The following is a 19,856-nucleotide window of genomic DNA, read 5'->3' as shown; positions in this document are numbered from 1 at the left end:
CTAAATATCGTCTTAATTCATTTCTATTCAACTAATCATACTTTTTATATTTTTAACGTTAAGTTCACATAATTTTACATCTAAAACACGTATTTACAATACATTTGGGTGAATACAAAAAATAGAAAAAAAATTTGGGAAAAAATTTGGTAAAAAATGGTGATAATTCCGCTAAATATCGTTTAAAGTCATTTGTATTGAACTAATCATACTTTTTATATTTTTATCGTTAAGTTCACATAATTTTACATCTATAACACGTCTTTACAATACATTTGGGTGAATACAAAAAATAGAAAAAAAATTTGGGAAAAAATTTGGTAAAAAATGAATGGTGATAATTACGCTAAATATCGTTTAAAGTCATTTGTATTGAACTAATCATACATTTTATATTTTTATCGTTAAGTTCACATAATTTTACATCTAAAACACGTATTTACAATACATTTGGGTGAATATAAAAGGTCGTAAAAAAATTTTGAAATACAGGTGATGAATCCGCTAAATATCGTCTTAAATCATTTCTATTAAACTAATCATACTTTTTATATTTTTAACGTTAAGTTAACATTATTTTACATCTAAAACACGTATTTACAATACATTTGGGTGACTACAAAAAATAGAATAAAAATTTGGGAAAAAATTTGGTAAAAAATGGTGATAATTCCGCTAAATATCGATTAAAGTCATTTGTATTGAATTAATCATACTTTTTATATGTTTATCGTTAAGTTCACATAATTTTACATCTAAAACACGTCTTTACAATACATTTGGGTGAATATAAAAGGTCGTAAAAAAATTTTGAAATACAGGTGATGAATCCGCTAAATATCGTCTTAATTCATTTCTATTCAACTAATCATACTTTTTATATTTTTAACGTTAAGTTCACATAATTTTACATCTAAAACACGTATTTACAATACATTTGGGTGAATACAAAAAATAGAAAAAAAATTTGGGAAAAAATTTGGTAAAAAATGGTGATAATTCCGCTAAATATCGTTTAAAGTCATTTGTATTGAACTAATCATACTTTTTATATTTTTATCGTTAAGTTCACATAATTTTACATCTATAACACGTCTTTACAATACATTTGGGTGAATACAAAAAATAGAAAAAAAATTTGGGAAAAAATTTGGTAAAAAATGAATGGTGATAATTACGCTAAATATCGTTTAAAGTCATTTGTATTGAACTAATCATACTTTTTATATTTTTATCGTTAAGTTCACATAATTTTACATCTAAAACACGAGTTTACAATACATTTATGTGAATACAAAAAATAGAAAAAAAATTTAGGAAAAAATTTAGTACAAAATTGTCAAAATTCCGCTAAATATCGTTTAAAGTCATTTGTATTGAACTAATCATACTTTTTATATTTTTATCGTTAAGTTCACATTATTTTACATCTAAAACACGTATTTACAATACATTTGGGTGACTACAAAAAATAGAAAAAAAATTTGGGAAAAAATTTGGTAAAAAATGGTGATAATTCCGCTAAATATCGATTAAAGTCATTTGTATTGAACTAATCATACTTTTTATATTTTTATCGTTAAGTTCACATAATTTTACATCTAAAACACGTATTTACAATACATTTGGGTGAATATAAAATGTCGTAAAAAAATTTTGAAATACAGGTGATGAATCCGCTAAATATCGTCTTAAGTCATTTCTATTAAACTAATCATACTTTTTATATTTTTAACGTTAAGTTAACATTATTTTACATCTAAAACACGTATTTACAATACATTTGGGTGACTACAAAAAATAGAAAAAAAATTTGGGAAAAAATTTGGTAAAAAATGGTGATTATTCCGCTAAATATAGTTTAAAGTCATTTGTATTGAACTAATCATACTTTTTATATTTTTATCGTTAAGTTCACATAATTTTACATCTAAAACACGTCTTTACAATACATTTGGGTGAATATAAAAGGTCGTAAAAAAATTTTGAAATACAGGTGATGAATCCGCTAAATATCGTCTTAATTCATTTCTATTAAAATCATACTTTTTATATTTTTAACGTTAAGTTCACATTATTTTACATCTAAAACACGTATTTACAATACATTTGGGTGACTACAAAAAATAGAAAAAAAATTTGGGAAAAAATTTGGTAAAAAATGGTGATAATTCCGCTAAATATCGTTAAAGTCATTTGTATTGAACTAATCATACATTTTATATTTTTATCGTTAAGTTCACATAATTTTACATCTAAAACACGTATTTACAATACATTTGGGTGAATATAAAAGGTCGTAAAAAAATTTTGAAATACAGGTGATGAATCCGCTAAATATCGTCTTAAATCATTTCTATTAAACTAATCATACTTTTTATATTTTTAACGTTAAGTTAACATTATTTTACATCTAAAACACGTATTTACAATACATTTGGGTGACTACAAAAAATAGAATAAAAATTTGGGAAAAAATTTGGTAAAAAATGGTGATAATTCCGCTAAATATCGATTAAAGTCATTTGTATTGAATTAATCATACTTTTTATATGTTTATCGTTAAGTTCACATAATTTTACATCTAAAACACGTCTTTACAATACATTTGGGTGAATATAAAAGGTCGTAAAAAAATTTTGAAATACAGGTGATGAATCCGCTAAATATCGTCTTAATTCATTTCTATTCAACTAATCATACTTTTTATATTTTTAACGTTAAGTTCACATAATTTTACATCTAAAACACGTATTTACAATACATTTGGGTGAATACAAAAAATAGAAAAAAAATTTGGGAAAAAATTTGGTAAAAAATGGTGATAATTCCGCTAAATATCGTTTAAAGTCATTTGTATTGAACTAATCATACTTTTTATATTTTTATCGTTAAGTTCACATAATTTTACATCTATAACACGTCTTTACAATACATTTGGGTGAATACAAAAAATAGAAAAAAAATTTGGGAAAAAATTTGGTAAAAAATGAATGGTGATAATTACGCTAAATATCGTTTAAAGTCATTTGTATTGAACTAATCATACATTTTATATTTTTATCGTTAAGTTCACATAATTTTACATCTAAAACACGTATTTACAATACATTTGGGTGAATATAAAAGGTCGTAAAAAAATTTTGAAATACAGGTGATGAATCCGCTAAATATCGTCTTAAATCATTTCTATTAAACTAATCATACTTTTTATATTTTTAACGTTAAGTTAACATTATTTTACATCTAAAACACGTATTTACAATACATTTGGGTGACTACAAAAAATAGAATAAAAATTTGGGAAAAAATTTGGTAAAAAATGGTGATAATTCCGCTAAATATCGATTAAAGTCATTTGTATTGAATTAATCATACTTTTTATATGTTTATCGTTAAGTTCACATAATTTTACATCTAAAACACGTCTTTACAATACATTTGGGTGAATATAAAAGGTCGTAAAAAAATTTTGAAATACAGGTGATGAATCCGCTAAATATCGTCTTAATTCATTTCTATTCAACTAATCATACTTTTTATATTTTTAACGTTAAGTTCACATAATTTTACATCTAAAACACGTATTTACAATACATTTGGGTGAATACAAAAAATAGAAAAAAAATTTGGGAAAAAATTTGGTAAAAAATGGTGATAATTCCGCTAAATATCGTTTAAAGTCATTTGTATTGAACTAATCATACTTTTTATATTTTTATCGTTAAGTTCACATAATTTTACATCTATAACACGTCTTTACAATACATTTGGGTGAATACAAAAAATAGAAAAAAAATTTGGGAAAAAATTTGGTAAAAAATGAATGGTGATAATTACGCTAAATATCGTTTAAAGTCATTTGTATTGAACTAATCATACTTTTTATATTTTTATCGTTAAGTTCACATAATTTTACATCTAAAACACGAGTTTACAATACATTTATGTGAATACAAAAAATAGAAAAAAAATTTAGGAAAAAATTTAGTACAAAATTGTCAAAATTCCGCTAAATATCGTTTAAAGTCATTTGTATTGAACTAATCATACTTTTTATATTTTTATCGTTAAGTTCACATTATTTTACATCTAAAACACGTATTTACAATACATTTGGGTGACTACAAAAAATAGAAAAAAAATTTGGGAAAAAATTTGGTAAAAAATGGTGATAATTCCGCTAAATATCGATTAAAGTCATTTGTATTGAACTAATCATACTTTTTATATTTTTATCGTTAAGTTCACATAATTTTACATCTAAAACACGTATTTACAATACATTTGGGTGAATATAAAATGTCGTAAAAAAATTTTGAAATACAGGTGATGAATCCGCTAAATATCGTCTTAAGTCATTTCTATTAAACTAATCATACTTTTTATATTTTTAACGTTAAGTTAACATTATTTTACATCTAAAACACGTATTTACAATACATTTGGGTGACTACAAAAAATAGAAAAAAAATTTGGGAAAAAATTTGGTAAAAAATGGTGATTATTCCGCTAAATATAGTTTAAAGTCATTTGTATTGAACTAATCATACTTTTTATATTTTTATCGTTAAGTTCACATAATTTTACATCTAAAACACGTCTTTACAATACATTTGGGTGAATATAAAAGGTCGTAAAAAAATTTTGAAATACAGGTGATGAATCCGCTAAATATCGTCTTAATTCATTTCTATTAAAATCATACTTTTTATATTTTTATCGTTAAGTTCACATAATTTTACATCTAAAACACGTCTTTACAATACATTTGGGTGAATATAAAAGGTCGTAAAAAAATTTTGAAAAACAGGTGATGAATCCGCTAAATATCGTCTTAATTCATTTCTATTATACTAATCATACTTTTTATATTTTTAACGTTAAGTTCACATTATTTTACATCTAAAACACGTATTTACAATACATTTGGGTGACTACAAAAAATAGAAAAAAAATTTGGTAAAAAATGGTGATAATTCCGCTAAATATCGTTTAAAGTCATTTGTATTGAACTAATCATACATTTTATATTTTTATCGTTAAGTTCACATAAATTTACATCTAAAACACGTCTTTACAATACATTTGGGTGAATATAAAATGTCGTAAAAAAATTTTGAAATACAGGTGATGAATCCGCTAAATATCGTCTTAAGTCATTTCTATTAAACTAATCATACTTTTTATATTTTTAACGTTAAGTTAACATTATTTTACATCTAAAACACGTATTTACAATACATTTGGGTGACTACAAAAAATAGAAAAAAAATTTGGGAAAAAATTTGGTAAAAAATGGTGATTATTCCGCTAAATATAGTTTAAAGTCATTTGTATTGAACTAATCATACTTTTTATATTTTTATCGTTAAGTTCACATAATTTTACATCTAAAACACGTCTTTACAATACATTTGGGTGAATATAAAAGGTCGTAAAAAAATTTTGAAATACAGGTGATGAATCCGCTAAATATCGTCTTAATTCATTTCTATTAAAATCATACTTTTTATATTTTTAACGTTAAGTTCACATTATTTTACATCTAAAACACGTATTTACAATACATTTGGGTGACTACAAAAAATAGAAAAAAAATTTGGGAAAAAATTTGGTAAAAAATGGTGATAATTCCGCTAAATATCGTTAAAGTCATTTGTATTGAACTAATCATACATTTTATATTTTTATCGTTAAGTTCACATAATTTTACATCTAAAACACGTATTTACAATACATTTGGGTGAATATAAAAGGTCGTAAAAAAATTTTGAAATACAGGTGATGAATCCGCTAAATATCGTCTTAAATCATTTCTATTAAACTAATCATACTTTTTATATTTTTAACGTTAAGTTAACATTATTTTACATCTAAAACACGTATTTACAATACATTTGGGTGACTACAAAAAATAGAAAAAAAATTTGGGAAAAAATTTGGTAAAAAATGGTGATAATCCCGCTAAATATCGATTAAAGTCATTTGTATTGAATTAATCATACTTTTTATATGTTTATCGTTAAGTTCACATAATTTTACATCTAAAACACGTCTTTACAATACATTTGGGTGAATATAAAAGGTCGTAAAAAAATTTTGAAATACAGGTGATGAATCCGCTAAATATCGTCTTAATTCATTTCTATTCAACTAATCATACTTTTTATATTTTTAACGTTAAGTTCACATAATTTTACATCTAAAACACGTATTTACAATACATTTGGGTGAATACAAAAAATAGAAAAAAAATTTGGGAAAAAATTTGGTAAAAAATGGTGATAATTCCGCTAAATATCGTTTAAAGTCATTTGTATTGAACTAATCATACTTTTTATATTTTTATCGTTAAGTTCGCATTATTTTACATATAAAACACGTCTTTACAATACATTTGGGTGAATATAAAAGGTCGTAAAAAAATTTTGAAATACAGGTGATGAATCCGCTAAATATCGTCTTAAGTCATTTCTATTAAACTAATCATACTTTTTATATTTTTAACGTTAAGTTCACATTATTTTATATCTAAAACACGTATTTACAATACATTTGGATGAATAAAAAAAATAGAAAAAAAATTTGGGAAAAATTTGGTAAAAAATGGTGATAATTCCGCTAAATATCGTTTAAAGTCATTTGTAATGAACTAATCATACTTTTTATATTTTTATCGTTAAGTTCACATTATTTTACATCTAAAACACGAGTTTACAATACATTTATGTGAATACAAAAAATAGAAAAAAAATTTAGGAAAAAATTTAGTACAAAATTGTCAAAATTCCGCTAAATATCGTTTAAAGTCATTTGTATTGAACTAATCATACTTTTTATATTTTTATCGTTAAGTTCACATTATTTTACATCTAAAACACGTATTTACAATACATTTGGGTGACTACAAAAAATAGAAAAAAAATTTGGGAAAAAATTTGGTAAAAAATGGTGATAATTCCGCTAAATATCGATTAAAGTCATTTGTATTGAACTAATCATACTTTTTATATTTTTATCGTTAAGTTCACATAATTTTACATCTAAAACACGTATTTACAATACATTTGGGTGAATATAAAATGTCGTAAAAAAATTTTGAAATACAGGTGATGAATCCGCTAAATATCGTCTTAAGTCATTCCTATTAAACTAATCATACTTTTTATATTTTTAACGTTAAGTTAACATTATTTTACATCTAAAACACGTATTTACAATACATTTGGGTGACTACAAAAAATAGAAAAAAAATTTGGGAAAAAATTTGGTAAAAAATGGTGATTATTCCGCTAAATATAGTTTAAAGTCATTTGTATTGAACTAATCATACTTTTTATATTTTTATCGTTAAGTTCACATAATTTTACATCTAAAACACGTCTTTACAATACATTTGGGTGAATATAAAAGGTCGTAAAAAAATTTTGAAATACAGGTGATGAATCCGCTAAATATCGTCTTAATTCATTTCTATTAAAATCATACTTTTTATATTTTTAACGTTAAGTTCACATTATTTTACATCTAAAACACGTATTTACAATACATTTGGGTGACTACAAAAAATAGAAAAAAAATTTGGTAAAAAATGGTGATAATTCCGCTAAATATCGATTAAAGTCATTTGTATTGAACTAATCATACTTTTTATATTTTTATCGTTAAGTTCACATAATTTTACATCTAAAACACGTGTTTACAATACATGTGGGTGAATATGAAAGGTCGTAAAAAAATTTTGAAATACAGGTGATGAATCCGCTATATATCGTCTTAATTCATTTCTATTAAACTAATCATACTTTTTATATTTTTAACGTTAAGTTCACATTATTTTACATCTAAAACTCGTATTTACAATACATTTGGGTGAATACAAAAAAAAGAAAAAAAAATTTGGGAAAAAATTTGGTAAAAAATGGTGATAATTCCGCTAAATATCGTTAAAGTCATTTGTATTGAACTAATCATACATTTTATATTTTTATCGTTAAGTTCACATAATTTTACATCTAAAACACGTCTTTACAATACATTTGGGTGAATATAAAAGGTCGTAAAAAAATTTTGAAATACAGGTGATGAATCCGCTAAATATCGTCTTAAATCATTTCTATTAAACTAATCATACTTTTTATATTTTTAACGTTAAGTTCACATTATTTTACATCTAAAACACGTATTTACAATACATTTGGGTGAATACAAAAAATAGAAAAAAAATTTGGGAAAAAATTTGGTAAAAAATGGTGATAATTCGGCTAAATATCGTTTAAAGTCATTTGTATTGAACTAATCATACTATTTATATTTTTATCGTTAAGTTCACATAAATTTACATCTAAAACACGTCTTTACAATACATTTGGGTGAATATAAAATGTCGTAAAAAAATTTTGAAATACAGGTGATGAATCCGCTAAATATCGTCTTAATTCATTTCTATTAAACTAATCATACTTTTTATATTTTTAACGTTAAGTTCACATTATTTTACATCTAAAACACGAGTTTACAATACATTTATGTGAATACAAAAAATAGAAAAAAAATTTAGGAAAAAATTTAGTAAAAAATTGTGATAATTCCGCTAAATATCGTTAAAGTCATTTGTATTGAACTAATCATACATTTTATATTTTTGTCGTTAAGTTCACATTATTTTACATCTAAAATACGTATTTACAATACATTTGGGTGAATACAAAATATAGAAAAAAAATTTGGGAAAAAATTTGGTAAAAAATGGTGATAATTCCGCTAAATATCGTTTAAAGTCATTTGTATTGAACTAATCATACTTTTTATATTTTTATCGTTATGTTCACATAATTTTACATCTATAACACGTCTTTACAATACATTTGGGTGAATACAAAAAATAGAAAAAAAATTTGGGAAAAAATTTGGTAAAAAATGGTGATAATTCCGCTAAATATCGTTTAAAGTCATTTGTATTGGACTAATCATACTTTTTATATTTTTATCGTTAAGTTCACATTATTTTACATATTTTACATCTAAAACACGTATTTACAATACATTTGGGTGAATACAAAAAATAGAAAAAAAATTTGGGAAAAAATTTGGTAAAAAATGGTGATAATTCCGCTAAATATCGATTAAAGTCATTTGTATTGAACTAATCATACTTTTTATATGTTTATCGTTAAGTTCACATAATTTTACATCTAAAACACGTCTTTACAATACATTTGGGTGATTATAAAAGGTCGTAAAAAATTTTGAAATACAGGTGATGAATCCGCTAAATATCGTCTTAAGTCATTTCTATTAAACTAATCATACTTTTTATATTTTTAACGTTAAGTTAACATTATTTTACATCTAAAACACGTATTTACAATACATTTGGGTGACTACAAAAAATAGAAAAAAAATTTGGGAAAAAATTTGGTAAAAAATGGTGATAATTACGCTAAATATCGTTTATAGTCATTTGTATTGAACTAATCATACTTTTTATATTTTTATCGTTAAGTTCACATAATTTTACATCTAAAACACGTCTTTACAATACATTTGGGTGAATATAAAAGGTCGTAAAAAAATTTTGAAATACAGGTGATGAATCCGCTAAATATCGTCTTAAGTCATTTCTATTAAACTAATCATACTTTTTATATTTTTAACGTTAAGTTAACATTATTTTACATCTAAAACACTTATTTACAATACATTTGGGTGAATATAAAAGGTCGTAAAAATATTTTGAAAAACAGGTGATAAATCCGCTAAATATCGTCTTAAGTCATTTCTATTAAACTAATCATACTTTTTATATTTTTATCGTTAATTTCTCATTATTTTACATCTAAAACATGTCTTTACAATACATTTAGGTGAATATAAAAGGTCGTAAAAAAATTTGAAATACAGGTGATGAATCCGCTAAATATCGTCTTAAGTCATTTCTATTGAACTAATCATACTTTTTATATTTTTATCGTTAAGTTCACATAATTTTACATCTAAAACACGTATTTACAATACATTTGGGTGACTACAAAAAATAGAAAAAAAATTTGGGAAAAAATTGGGTAAAAAATTGTGATAATTCCGCTAAATATCGTTTAAAGTCATTTGTATTGAACTAATCATACTTTTTATATTTTTATCGTTAAGTTCACATAATTTTACATCTAAAACACGTCTTTACAATACATTTGGGTGAATGTAAAAGGTCGTAAAAAAATTTTGAAATACAGGTGATGAATCCCCTAAATATCGTCTTAAGTCATTTCTATTAAACTAATCATACTTTTTATATTTTTATCGTTAAGTTCACATTATTTTACATCTAAAATACGTGTTTACAATACATTTGGGTGAATACAAAAAATTGAAAAAAAATTTGGTAAAAAATGGTGATAATTTCGCTAAATATCGATTAAAGTCATTTGTATTGAACTAATCATACTTTTTATATTTTTATCGTTAAGTTCACATTATTTTACATCTAAAACACGTCTTTACAATACATTTCGGTGAATATAAAAGGTCGTAAAAAAATTTTGAAATACAGGTGATGAATCCGCTAAATATTGTCTTAAGTCATTTCTATTAAACTAATCATACTTTTTATATTTTTAACGTTAAGTTCACATTATTTTACATCTAAAACACGTGTTTACAATACATTTGGGTGAATACAAAAAATTGAAAAAAAATTTGGTAAAAAATGGTGATAATTTCGCTAAATATCGATTAAAGTCATTTGTATTGAACTAATCATACTTTTTATATTTTTATCGTTAAGTTCACATTATATCACATCTAAAACACGTCTTTACAATACATTTGGGTGAATATAAAAGGTCGTAAAAAAATATTGAAATACAGGTGATGAATCCGCTAAATATCGTCTTAAGTCATTTCTATTAAACTAATCATACTTTTTATATTTTTAACGTTAAGTTCACATTATTTTACATCTAAAACACGTGTTTACAATACATTTGGGTGAATACAAAAAATAGAAAAAAAATTTGGGAAAAAATTTGGTAAAAAATAGTGATAATTCCGCTAAATATCGTTTAAAGTCATTTGTATTGAACTAATCATACTTTTTATATTTTTATCGTTAAGTTCGCATTATTTTACATATAAAACACGTCTTTACAATACATTTGGGTGAATATAAAAGGTCGTAAAAAAATTTTGAAATACAGGTGATGAATATCCGCTAAATATCGTCTTAAGTCATTTCTATTAAACTAATCATACTTTTTATATTTTTAACGTTAAGTTCACATTATTTTATATCTAAAACACGTATTTACAATACATTTGGGTGAATACAAAAAATAAAAAAAAAATTTGGGAAAAAATTTGGTAAAAAATGGTGATAATTTCGCTAAATATCGATTAAAGTCATTTGTATTGAACTAATCATACTTTTTATATTTTTATCGTTAAGTTCACATTATTTTACATCTAAAACACGTATTTACAATACATTTGGGTGAATACAAAAAATAGAAAAAAAATTTGGGAAAAAATTTGGTAAAAAATGGTGATAATTCCGCTAAATATTGTTTAAAGTCATTTGTATTGAACTAATCATACTTTTTATATTTTTATCGTTAAGTTCACATAATTTTACATCTAAAACACGTCTTTACAATACATTTGGGTGAATGTAAAAGGTCGTAAAAAAATTTTGAAATACAGGTGATGAATCCGCTAAATATCGTCTTAAGTCATTTCTATTAAACTAATCATACTTTTTATATTTTTAACGTTAAGTTCACATTATTTTACATCTAAAACACGTGTTTACAATACATTTGGGTGAATACAAAAAATAGAAAAAAAATTTGGGAAAAAATTTGGTAAAAAATGGTGATAATTCCGCTAAATATCGTTTAAAGTCATTTGTATTGAACTAATCATACTTTTTATATTTTTATCGTTAAGTTCGCATTATTTTACATATAAAACACGTCTTTACAATACATTTGGGTGAATATAAAAGGTCGTAAAAAAATTTTGAAATACAGGTGATGAATCCGCTAAATATCGTCTTAAGTCATTTCTATTAAACTAATCATACTTTTTATATTTTTAACGTTAAGTTCACATTATTTTATATCTAAAACACGTATTTACAATACATTTGGGTGAATACAAAAAATAGAAAAAAAATTTGGGAAAAAATTTGGTAAAAAATGGTGATAATTTCGCTAAATATCGATTAAAGTCATTTGTATTGAACTAATCATACTTTTTATATTTTTATCGTTAAGTTCACATTATTTTACATCTAAAACACGTATTTACAATACATTTGGGTGACTACAAAAAATAGAAAAAAAATTTGGTAAAAAATGGTGATAATTCCGCTAAATATCGTTTAAAGTCATTTGTATTGAACTAATCATACTTTTTATATTTTTATCGTTAAGTTCACATAATTTTACATCTAAAACACGTCTTTACAATACATTTGGGTGAATATAAAAGGTCGTAAAAAAATTTTGAAATACAGGTGATGAATCCGCTAAATATCGTCTTAAGTCATTTGTATTGAACTAATCATACTTTTTATATTTTTATCGTTATGTTCACATAATTTTACATCTATAACACGTCTTTACAATACATTTGGGTGAATACAAAAAATAGAAAAAAAATTTGGGAAAAAATTTGGTAAAAAATGGTGATAATTCCGCTAAATATCGTTTAAAGTCATTTGTATTGGACTAATCATACTTTTTATATTTTTATCGTTAAGTTCACATTATTTTACATATTTTACATCTAAAACACGTATTTACAATACATTTGGTGAATACAAAAAATAGAAAAAAAATTTGGGAAAAAATTTGGTAAAAAATGGTGATAATTCCGCTAAATATCGATTAAAGTCATTTATATTGAACTAATCATACTTTTTATATGTTTATCGTTAAGTTCACATAATTTTACATCTAAAACACGTCTTTACAATACATTTGGGTGATTATAAAAGGTCGTAAAAAAATTTTGAAATACAGGTGATGAATCCGCTAAATATCGTCTTAAGTCATTTCTATTAAACTAATCATACTTTTTATATTTTTAACGTTAAGTTAACATTATTTTACATCTAAAACACGTATTTACAATACATTTGGGTGACTACAAAAAATAGAAAAAAAATTTGGGAAAAAATTTGGTAAAAAATGGTGATAATTACGCTAAATATCGTTTATAGTCATTTGTATTGAACTAATCATACTTTTTATATTTTTATCGTTAAGTTCACATAATTTTACATCTAAAACACGTCTTTACAATACATTTGGGTGAATATAAAAGGTCGTAAAAAAATTTTGAAATACAGGTGATGAATCCGCTAAATATCGTCTTAAGTCATTTCTATTAAACTAATCATACTTTTTATATTTTTAACGTTAAGTTAACATTATTTTACATCTAAAACACGTATTTACAATACATTTGGGTGAATATAAAAGGTCGTAAAAATATTTTGAAAAACAGGTGATAAATCCGCTAAATATCGTTTAAAGTCATTTGTATTGAACTAATCATACTTTTTATATTTTTATCGTTAAGTTCGCATTATTTTACATATAAAACACGTCTTTACAATACATTTGGGTGAATATAAAAGGTCGTAAAAAAATTTTGAAATACAGGTGATGAAACCGCTAAATATCGTCTTAAGTCATTTCTATTAAACTAATCATACTTTTTATATTTTTAACGTTAAGTTCACATTATTTTATATCTAAAACACGTATTTACAATACATTTGGGTGAATACAAAAAATAGAAAAAAAATTTGGGAAAAAATTTGGTAAAAAATGGTGATCATTTCGCTAAATATCGATTAAAGTCATTTGTATTGAACTAATCATACTTTTTATATTTTTATCGTTAAGTTCACATTATTTTACATCTAAAACACGTATTTACAATACATTTGGGTGACTACAAAAAATAGAAAAAAAATTTGGTAAAAAATGGTGATAATTCCGCTAAATATCGTTTAAAGTCATTCGTATTGAACTAATCATACTTTTTATATTTTTATCGTTAAGTTCACATAATTTTACATCTAAAACACGTCTTTACAATACATTTGGGTGAATATAAAAGGTCGTAAAAAAATTTTGAAATACAGGTGATGAATCCGCTAAATATCGTCTTAAGTCATTTGTATTGAACTAATCATACTTTTTATATTTTTATCGTTATGTTCACATAATTTTACATCTATAACACGTCTTTACAATACATTTGGGTGAATACAAAAAATAGAAAAAAAATTTGGGAAAAAATTTGGTAAAAAATGGTGATAATTCCGCTAAATATCGTTTAAAGTCATTTGTATTGGACTAATCATACTTTTTATATTTTTATCGTTAAGTTCACATTATTTTACATATTTTACATCTAAAACACGTATTTACAATACATTTGGGTGAATACAAAAAATAGAAAAAAAATTTGGGAAAAAATTTGGTAAAAAATGGTGATAATTCCGCTAAATATCGATTAAAGTCATTTGTATTGAACTAATCATACTTTTTATATGTTTATCGTTAAGTTCACATAATTTTACATCTAAAACACGTCTTTACAATACATTTGGGTGATTATAAAAGGTCGTAAAAAAATTTTGAAATACAGGTGATGAATCCGCTAAATATCGTCTTAAGTCATTTCTATTAAACTAATCATACTTTTTATATTTTTAACGTTAAGTTAACATTATTTTACATCTAAAACACGTATTTACAATACATTTGGGTGACTACAAAAAATAGAAAAAAAATTTGGGAAAAAATTTGGTAAAAAATGGTGATAATTACGCTAAATATCGTTTATAGTCATTTGTATTGAACTAATCATACTTTTTATATTTTTATCGTTAAGTTCACATAATTTTACATCTAAAACACGTCTTTACAATACATTTGGGTGAATATAAAAGGTCGTAAAAAAATTTTGAAATACAGGTGATGAATCCGCTAAATATCGTCTTAAGTCATTTCTATTAAACTAATCATACTTTTTATATTTTTAACGTTAAGTTAACATTATTTTACATCTAAAACACGTATTTACAATACATTTGGGTGAATATAAAAGGTCGTAAAAATATTTTGAAAAACAGGTGATAAATCCGCTAAATATCGTTTAAAGTCATTTGTATTGAACTAATCATACTTTTTATATTTTTATCGTTAAGTTCGCATTATTTTACATATAAAACACGTCTTTACAATACATTTGGGTGAATATAAAAGGTCGTAAAAAAATTTTGAAATACAGGTGATGAATCCGCTAAATATCGTCTTAAGTCATTTCTATTAAACTAATCATACTTTTTATATTTTTAACGTTAAGTTCACATTATTTTATATCTAAAACACGTATTTACAATACATTTGGGTGAATACAAAAAATAGAAAAAAAATTTGGGAAAAAATTTGGTAAAAAATGGTGATCATTTCGCTAAATATCGATTAAAGTCATTTGTATTGAACTAATCATACTTTTTATATTTTTATCGTTAAGTTCACATTATTTTACATCTAAAACACGTATTTACAATACATTTGGGTGACTACAAAAAATAGAAAAAAAATTTGGTAAAAAATGGTGATAATTCCGCTAAATATCGTTTAAAGTCATTTGTATTGAACTAATCATACTTTTTATATTTTTATCGTTAAGTTCACATAATTTTACATCTAAAACACGTCTTTACAATACATTTGGGTGAATATAAAAGGTCGTAAAAAAATTTTGAAATACAGGTGATGAATCCGCTAAATATCGTCTTAAGTCATTTGTATTGAACTAATCATACTTTTTATATTTTTATCGTTATGTTCACATAATTTTACATCTATAACACGTCTTTACAATACATTTGGGTGAATACAAAAAATAGAAAAAAAATTTGGGAAAAAATTTGGTAAAAAATGGTGATAATTCCGCTAAATATCGTTTAAAGTCATTTGTATTGGACTAATCATACTTTTTATATTTTTATCGTTAAGTTCACATTATTTTACATATTTTACATCTAAAACACGTATTTACAATACATTTGGGTGAATACAAAAAATAGAAAAAAAATTTGGGAAAAAATTTGGTAAAAAATGGTGATAATTCCGCTAAATATCGATTAAAGTCATTTGTATTGAACTAATCATACTTTTTATATGTTTATCGTTAAGTTCACATAATTTTACATCTAAAACACGTCTTTACAATACATTTGGGTGATTATAAAAGGTCGTAAAAAAATTTTGAAATACAGGTGATGAATCCGCTAAATATCGTCTTAAGTCATTTCTATTAAACTAATCATACTTTTTATATTTTTAACGTTAAGTTAACATTATTTTACATCTAAAACACGTATTTACAATACATTTGGGTGACTACAAAAAATAGAAAAAAAATTTGGGAAAAAATTTGGTAAAAAATGGTGATAATTACGCTAAATATCGTTTATAGTCATTTGTATTGAACTAATCATACTTTTTATATTTTTATCGTTAAGTTCACATAATTTTACATCTAAAACACGTCTTTACAATACATTTGGGTGAATATAAAAGGTCGTAAAAAAATTTTGAAATACAGGTGATGAATCCGCTAAATATCGTCTTAAGTCATTTCTATTAAACTAATCATACTTTTTATATTTTTAACGTTAAGTTAACATTATTTTACATCTAAAACACGTATTTACAATACATTTGGGTGAATATAAAAGGTCGTAAAAATATTTTGAAAAACAGGTGATAAATCCGCTAAATATCGTTTAAAGTCATTTGTATTGAACTAATCATACTTTTTATATTTTTATCGTTAAGTTCGCATTATTTTACATATAAAACACGTCTTTACAATACATTTGGGTGAATATAAAAGGTCGTAAAAAAATTTTGAAATACAGGTGATGAATCCGCTAAATATCGTCTTAAGTCATTTCTATTAAACTAATCATACTTTTTATATTTTTAACGTTAAGTTCACATTATTTTATATCTAAAACACGTATTTACAATACATTTGGGTGAATACAAAAAATAGAAAAAAAATTTGGGAAAAAATTTGGTAAAAAATGGTGATCATTTCGCTAAATATCGATTAAAGTCATTTGTATTGAACTAATCATACTTTTTATATTTTTATCGTTAAGTTCACATTATTTTACATCTAAAACACGTATTTACAATACATTTGGGTGACTACAAAAAATAGAAAAAAAATTTGGTAAAAAATGGTGATAATTCCGCTAAATATCGTTTAAAGTCATTTGTATTGAACTAATCATACTTTTTATATTTTTATCGTTAAGTTCACATAATTTTACATCTAAAACACGTCTTTACAATACATTTGGGTGAATATAAAAGGTCGTAAAAAAATTTTGAAATACAGGTGATGAATCCGCTAAATATCGTCTTAAGTCATTTGTATTGAACTAATCATACTTTTTATATTTTTATCGTTATGTTCACATAATTTTACATCTATAACACGTCTTTACAATACATTTGGGTGAATACAAAAAATAGAAAAAAAATTTGGGAAAAAATTTGGTAAAAAATGGTGATAATTCCGCTAAATATCGTTTAAAGTCATTTGTATTGGACTAATCATACTTTTTATATTTTTATCGTTAAGTTCACATTATTTTACATATTTTACATCTAAAACACGTATTTACAATACATTTGGGTGAATACAAAAAATAGAAAAAAAATTTGGGAAAAAATTTGGTAAAAAATGGTGATAATTCCGCTAAATATCGATTAAAGTCATTTGTATTGAACTAATCATACTTTTTATATGTTTATCGTTAAGTTCACATAATTTTACATCTAAAACACGTCTTTACAATACATTTGGGTGATTATAAAAGGTCGTAAAAAAATTTTGAAATACAGGTGATGAATCCGCTAAATATCGTCTTAAGTCATTTCTATTAAACTAATCATACTTTTTATATTTTTAACGTTAAGTTAACATTATTTTACATCTAAAACACGTATTTACAATACATTTGGGTGACTACAAAAAATAGAAAAAAAATTTGGGAAAAAATTTGGTAAAAAATGGTGATAATTACGCTAAATATCGTTTATAGTCATTTGTATTGAACTAATCATACTTTTTATATTTTTATCGTTAAGTTCACATAATTTTACATCTAAAACACGTCTTTACAATACATTTGGGTGAATATAAAAGGTCGTAAAAAAATTTTGAAATACAGGTGATGAATCCGCTAAATATCGTCTTAAGTCATTTCTATTAAACTAATCATACTTTTTATATTTTTAACGTTAAGTTAACATTATTTTACATCTAAAACACGTATTTACAATACATTTGGGTGAATATAAAAGGTCGTAAAAATATTTTGAAAAACAGGTGATAAATCCGCTAAATATCGTTTAAAGTCATTTGTATTGAACTAATCATACTTTTTATATTTTTATCGTTAAGTTCGCATTATTTTACATATAAAACACGTCTTTACAATACATTTGGGTGAATATAAAAGGTCGTAAAAAAATTTTGAAATACAGGTGATGAATCCGCTAAATATCGTCTTAAGTCATTTCTATTAAACTAATCATACTTTTTATATTTTTAACGTTAAGTTCACATTATTTTATATCTAAAACACGTATTTACAATACATTTGGGTGAATACAAAAAATAGAAAAAAAATTTGGGAAAAAATTTGGTAAAAAATGGTGATCATTTCGCTAAATATCGATTAAAGTCATTTGTATTGAACTAATCATACTTTTTATATTTTTATCGTTAAGTTCACATTATTTTACATCTAAAACACGTATTTACAATACATTTGGGTGACTACAAAAAATAGAAAAAAAATTTGGTAAAAAATGGTGATAATTCCGCTAAATATCGTTTAAAGTCATTTGTATTGAACTAATCATACTTTTTATATTTTTATCGTTAAGTTCACATAATTTTACATCTAAAACACGTCTTTACAATACATTTGGGTGAATATAAAAGGTCGTAAAAAAATTTTGAAATACAGGTGATGAATCCGCTAAATATCGTCTTAAGTCATTTGTATTGAACTAATCATACTTTTTATATTTTTATCGTTATGTTCACATAATTTTACATCTATAACACGTCTTTACAATACATTTGGGTGAATACAAAAAATAGAAAAAAAATTTGGGAAAAAATTTGGTAAAAAATGGTGATAATTCCGCTAAATATCGTTTAAAGTCATTTGTATTGGACTAATCATACTTTTTATATTTTTATCGTTAAGTTCACATTATTTTACATATTTTACATCTAAAACACGTATTTACAATACATTTGGTGAATACAAAAAATAGAAAAAAAATTTGGGAAAAAATTTGGTAAAAAATGGTGATAATTCCGCTAAATATCGATTAAAGTCATTTATATTGAACTAATCATACTTTTTATATGTTTATCGTTAAGTTCACATAATTTTACATCTAAAACACGTCTTTACAATACATTTGGGTGATTATAAAAGGTCGTAAAAAAATTTTGAAATACAGGTGATGAATCCGCTAAATATCGTCTTAAGTCATTTCTATTAAACTAATCATACTTTTTATATTTTTAACGTTAAGTTAACATTATTTTACATCTAAAACACGTATTTACAATACATTTGGGTGACTACAAAAAATAGAAAAAAAATTTGGGAAAAAATTTGGTAAAAAATGGTGATAATTACGCTAAATATCGTTTATAGTCATTTGTATTGAACTAATCATACTTTTTATATTTTTATCGTTAAGTTCACATAATTTTACATC

The sequence above is a fragment of the Diuraphis noxia genome, unplaced genomic scaffold (genome assembly GCF_037042655.1).
Source record: "Diuraphis noxia isolate RWA-SAM2 unplaced genomic scaffold, SU_Dnox_SAM2 contig0005, whole genome shotgun sequence".
In the NCBI taxonomy this organism is placed as follows: domain Eukaryota; kingdom Metazoa; phylum Arthropoda; class Insecta; order Hemiptera; family Aphididae; genus Diuraphis; species Diuraphis noxia.
The sequence above is the reverse complement of the archived record's forward strand: the minus strand, read 5'-3'. Positions refer to the sequence as shown.